The sequence below is a fragment of the Crocodylus porosus genome, unplaced genomic scaffold (genome assembly GCF_001723895.1).
Source record: "Crocodylus porosus isolate Cpor-Errol unplaced genomic scaffold, CroPor_comp1, whole genome shotgun sequence".
Lineage (NCBI taxonomy): Eukaryota > Metazoa > Chordata > Crocodylia > Crocodylidae > Crocodylus > Crocodylus porosus.
The window spans coordinates 25,778,528-25,784,527 of NW_017728950.1; the positions used below are offsets into that span (position 1 = coordinate 25,778,528).

The following is a 6,000-nucleotide window of genomic DNA, read 5'->3' on the forward strand; positions in this document are numbered from 1 at the left end:
TCAGCCAGCTTACTTGGGGCTGACCTAGTTCTCCTTTCTTGCCTGCTCCCCAGGGACAGTGCCAGCAGCCAAAAGTAAACAAGGAGCTGCGGGGCAAGGGGGAGTCAGAGGAGTGGTGATCTGGGATGTTGGGGACAGCAAGCCTGACCCAGAGGAGGTCAGGTGACACAGGCTGATTAGGGCTGTGCAGCTGCAGCAGGCTGATGCGGACTAGTGTCTCCCCAGCTGCCCGTCAGGGGTCTCCCCTGCCCAGGACTCTATCCTGTCCCCCCGGCTTACTTACAGCAGCTGTCACTGTCCCAGGAGAGCAGGCAGGGAAGGAGAACCCATCTGCCCAGCAGCTGCCCCTACCACCACCATCGCTGCCATTGCCACTGCCTGGGCCCAGCCCAGAGAGTGGCATCAGCAGCTAGGCAGATGCCTGACTACTCCCCTGGGACAGTGCTAGCAGCCACAAGCAAGTAGGGGGCTATGGGGGCAGGAAATAGCAAGGTGAACCAAGCTGGTGGTACCACTCTGTGCTGGTGGGTGAGGGAAAAGCAATGAGCAGATGGTGGGGGACCTGCTGGGGGCAGGCAATGCCAAGGAGTGGGGTTTACACCAACGTGCAACTTAGAGTGGCCACACATTAGTGTAACACAAGCTGGGTAAAATCACCAATAAATGTGCCCTACAGTGGTGTAACTTTAAGCCACCTAAAGGGTGCTTAAAACTAAATTCACATGTTAATAACCCAGGAGTTAAATACTCCAGGAGCCACATAAAATGAACATGCAACAGAGTCTTTGGACAAGGTAAGAATTAGAACAATCGGTAAAACTGGCACAGAGCTGAGAACAGAATTGAGATCTCCTCCCTAGGAAGACAGGCATCGGGCAGATGCTCAGAACACCTCTGCTACTGAAATTCAATGGACTATGGAGCCTAAGAATCTCAGTCAATTCCACCACCAAGATTGCCAATAAGTACTTTAAAAGGTGATGTCTTCCTCCCTCCCCGCACTATGGGCCACTGTTCACTAAAAGCATCTGCCCAGGGTCGTTTCTTACAAATCAAGCTGGCATCAGATGGTAGCATGTACTTTCTTACAGCACCCACTCTCCTGTAATCTCTGGCACACGCGAAAAAAAAAAAAGGGAAGAAGCCCGTATCTCTTTTGTGCTGATCTCTGAACTCTGGCCAGGGACCCTGGCTTTTTTCATTCCCAGGGAATATACGTTTCTATGTAGCCAGACGACCAATCTTAGAACCAGTCTTCTGCTTTCCTGCCTAATACCAACGGTTCCCTAGTAAATATAAAAGAATCCAAAAAAAGATCTTTTATTGGACTGAGCTAAGATTCTGAGCAGCTCACCTACAGAAATAACTGAAGGGCATAAAAAGTCACCACAAATATCCACATTCGAGCTACTGAAACTGTGGACTATAATGTCCATTCTTAATACAACCTTTGATCAAGCTTTTACCCTAATATACCAGAGAATAATGTTCTGAGGTATTCTTTATTTTTCCATGATGTTAGGCTGTTCTGTCAGAAGAGCTGCATCACCAGTTTTCCATCCTACCCTGTCTCCCTCAGCCCTTAAGGCAAGAATGTTTTTATCCAATGACAAATGTTCAAAAAAAAAAAAAGCTGTATTTTAGCCGTTTTCTTTTTATTAAAAGAAAAATCTATGTTTAATCTATACTCAAATCAATACCCTGAACCTAGCAACACTAATATTCTTTCACCACTTAACATTTTCATAGGACTTACTGTGCAGTGAAGAAAATTTTACTGAGGTTGAGAAACTTGGCTCAAGTCAGATATGTGATTTTTACATGAACTGTTGCGGCTCATCTCTCCTATTTTTGCAGTCTCTCTAAGAATCTCCTGCGTATACTTGCAATGCATGTTATAACACTCAGCATTACAAATGTGTTAATGTTAGGTACTTAACACACAAAATACATGCTCCAGAGCCAAATTCTCAGAAGATGTAAATTGGCAGCATTCTTTTGACATTGACAGAATTCCAGCAATTTATACATTTATACCCAGGGAAAAATCAGAACACGCCCCCTCCCCATACACACATCTTCCTCAGTTAGACTAAGATAAGAAAGGGAATTTGGCATTAAAGTAAAACACCCAGGCTGGATTCTGCTGCCACTCACATCAGAGTGCCAAAACAATGGTCCCGATACCCTGGCATGCGGGCCAATACACACCCTACAGGCACCTTTCTTCTTCCCAAGTGAGATTCACACCCTGTTGACACTTCAGTCTCATGCAGCCATTTGACATTCTTTACAGTGTGAGCAAAGTTACGAAGGGTCTGAGCCTATCACAACACAATGAGAAGAGATAAAACTAGACCTTTTCCGATCCCTCCCTAGAACAAAAATCTTGCTATCAGTCACGGCCAGATGCGCTCACTGATGTCTGTGGCATCGCACACATAGCAGAGGGGAGATGCACCATTGAAGTCACTTCCGTTGCATACAATTCACTCAAGATCTAATCTTGCACTCATGATTAGATTATTCTCAGTCAATCTAAAATACCTTTGAAATCAACACAGCTTCTTCAGATTTGCACTGGGGTAAATGAGAACAAAGCCTGGGCATTAGTTCTTAGTCTGTAAACCCCTCTGCAAAAGCATCAATAGGAACTTTGCCGAGTTGAGACTGCAGAATCGGCTGTTGGGTCTTTGTGGACTTTTGTCTCACGCACATACACCTAGGATCTGCTTCTTGGTTGAGGAAGCAAGATAGGTTAAGCAAGGCAAAGTTCAATTAAAGAACTATTGGAAAGGTGAAATAACTTGGAAAACATACAAGGTAAGATCTGTTTCTACTGAGGCCCTCATATAAATGAGGATCAGGACAGTAGCACTGAGGCAATCATTTGTGCCACTAGAAACTCATCCTTAGCAGTGGTTTCTGTAGTAGTGCAAACAAGCATTTAGATACTTTTTTCCAAGACACCCAATTTTATCAGGTAGCTAAAGAGAAGAAGTCATTATTTAATATTTCATTATTTAACATCAAGTCCCATCTGAAAACTTTGCAGGGTACAAATGGGGCTACCCTGACTTTCTGTAAATGCAAAGATCTCTCGGGGTGTTAATTTCATATGTAGGACACAGTGCAGATAAAAAAAGACATTTAATTCATAAGAAGCTCTGTAGGATCTATGGCCACCAGATATGGAAACAGATAGAACTGGATCCACCTCAGAACAACACAGGGCAAGCACCAGTTTGTTCTCCATCACAGACATGCTAACAGGAGTATGCCCAGCACCGATTCCTCACATCATTTGGGGGCTCAGAAAATGCTGAGGGGGTACAACATGCTTACTACAGCACTCCATAACACAGTCTGTAAGTAGTAAGTAGGGGCATGCCCAGAATGATCTGTCATTGATCGCCTGTGTCCCACCAAGAGATTTCACCCAGCAAGATCTGCTTCAGACCCAAAAAATTGCTGGCTGAACCCAAGCACACCTTTCAGAAACAGACAATGAGTCTCATTGTAAAGACTCCAAGTGGCAGGGAATATACAGCATCCATTAGTTAGCTGCTCCAATGTTAAATAACCTGAAGGTGCCTTCTTAACCTGGCAGGGAGAATACCATGCATCTGTGTCCAAGAAGGCAGTTTTCCTGAACTGCTCTTCTGGCATGGTTCAGGACCTGCTGAGGTACAACGGCTTTCAGCCCAGTTTATGGAAATGGCAGTCTCCTCCTTTGTTCGCTCCAACGGCCTTATGGCTACGGGAAAGCAAAACTTGGGGGCATCCAAACCAATGCCCGCCAAAGGTTTTGGAAACATCTGAAGCCCCAGGTGTGGGTGGAGGATGTTTGCTGGTAGTAGGGCCACTTTGCCCAAATTAGCCAAAACTAATTCCAAATCCAAGTGTCTAGAACCAAAAGTGGCCCTACTACCGGCAAACACCCTCACCATTAAAATGGTTGCAGAGCAAACAAAACTTTGGTTTAAAACGCAAAAAACAAAAACTAGATTTCCTTCCCCACAGAGCCCCATTGAAGCAGGATAAAGTGAGATAAAGTGTCACTTGGTGCAAGTAAAGGCACCAGGGCTTGGCTCTTTATAGTCAGGAGCAAAGCATGCAGAGTTTGTGTAGTTGCCGTTACATGTCATTCCAATAATGTGGTAGACAAAGTCCCTAAAAGTAGGCAATAATAATCCTTGTCGGATCTCATCATATACCGCTGGTCACTTTTTAATTTAATTAAAAAAAAAAAAGGCAAAATAGGCAGTAAGAGTCAAGCACTTGCAATATTTGGAGTCAATATCTCCTTTTTTATCCCGGCTGCCCCCATTCAAAAATTGAATTCGTACAGGGGTCAGTCAGTTATGATTTGGAATCCAGTATTTGGATTTGTTAACATGGCCACATGTTTGAGCAAGCTCAGCTCCCGTATCAGCCCAATGCAGCAAAGTGCATAAGCAGATGCTTCAGTCCTGCCTTCAGCGCAGTTACAGATACCGATTCACACCAACTGAAGGTCCACCCAAAATAAACTATATACAAGCATCTAGGAGGGTGGTTCTTTGCAGGGAAAACTATTCTCAGTCTAAGATACTTAAAAGAAATTAAACTCAAAGTTTAGAAAAGTTCGTTTATAGGACTAAAAAATAAAGGAAGATGGAAATCTGCGTGAAAACTTTAAAAGATATTTTTTGTTTTGTGGAGGAACGAATATTAGAGTTTAGGCTGCATTCCTGTATCCCTTTGCTTTTTTCCCCCCTTAAATATTTTTAGGTATGTAAGACATGACACTGCCAAAATAAAACAGGAGCACTCATAATAGGCTAATGACAGGTTGCAAGGCAGCTCTATAATAGGCTGCAATGTAAAAACAGAAGATATACTGTGGTGTTAAACCCACAGCAAGGATATGAATGATCATAATCCTATGTGCCTGTAGACCGGGAGCCGTGCCATTTATTTTAATGGATTTACATGGCGCAAGTGGGAGACCAGACCCCGGCCCATTAGGTGTCGGCATTCCTCAAAGAAGGAAGAAACACAGGGAAAGCAAAGTCTATGTTGCCCATGGATACATTGAGGTGAAAAATTCATAAAGAGAGAAAACAGAACGGGGGGGGGGGGCAAACAAACACAAAAAAAACTTTTTTTCTCCTTCCCCCCCAAAAAGTTTCCTTTATTCTGTGAAAACATCCTCGTGGGGACTGCTCCCGACTCGGCAGCAAGGGGAAGGGAAACGAGAACAGGACCTCCAGCTACTCAAACCCCATCTCTTTCTTCTCCTCTTCAGTCACAAACACCGCTCCTCGGGCTCGCAGTCGTTTCCCGCGGAGGCGCCGCTCGCGGCCAGGGTTGCTACTCTCGGGCAGCGCCGCCGCCCCGCGCAACAGCCCCGGCTGGAGGCGCCTCGCGGGGCAGCACCCGCCACACACCTCGCCGGGCACCCCGCAGCAGCAAGCCTCCCTCCTGCTTTGTTTGGCGGGGTTTAAGAAAGGAGACACTATTCCCGCCGAGAAGGGGGCGAGGAGGGTCGGAGCGGGGCGAGGCGGGGGGAGAGGGCTCAGCCCTACCTGCGCGCCCCGTGCTGGCGGGCTCCCCGCTGCCCAGCGCAAGTCCCGCGTGCCCCGACCACGACGTCTGCTTCTGCTACTGCCGCCGCAGCTCCGCGCTCGACCCCGGCTGCCTTTATTGCCTCGCTGAGAGGTTATTACCGGTCAAGCCCGGCTGCCTCCCGCGCTGTTTATACTGAGCCGTCACTCAGGCGGAGCACGTGGAGCCGCGCCGCCCTCTTAAAGGGGCCGGGGCAGGCAGGCGAGCGGGGCCGGCGGCTCGGCAGCCTCTCCCGCCCCGCAGGCGGCGAGCCCTCTGGGTAGCAGGTAGTGGAGGGATACCTGGCAGGGGAAGCAGCGTGACCACGTAGGCGAGCTCCCCAGGGTAATTGTCTCTGATATGTCCTCCATAGGAGGTCTATCTTGAGCAGATTCTTTTTGGTATTGGGTG

The 6,000-nt window shown here is 47.0% G+C and overlaps 1 protein-coding gene across 1 annotated transcript in view; it reads right to left on the bottom strand.

Moving 5' to 3' along the window:
* ABCA1 (ATP binding cassette subfamily A member 1) overlaps nucleotides 1-5,673 on the bottom strand; it is a 116,210-nt gene extending 110,537 nt beyond the window's left edge. The window contains exon 1 of the mRNA XM_019554993.1: nucleotides 5,571-5,673. The gene's annotated coding sequence lies outside the window, so the exon portion shown is untranslated. The remainder of the gene's footprint in view (nucleotides 1-5,570) is intronic.
* Nucleotides 5,674-6,000: the final 327 nt, after the last annotated feature.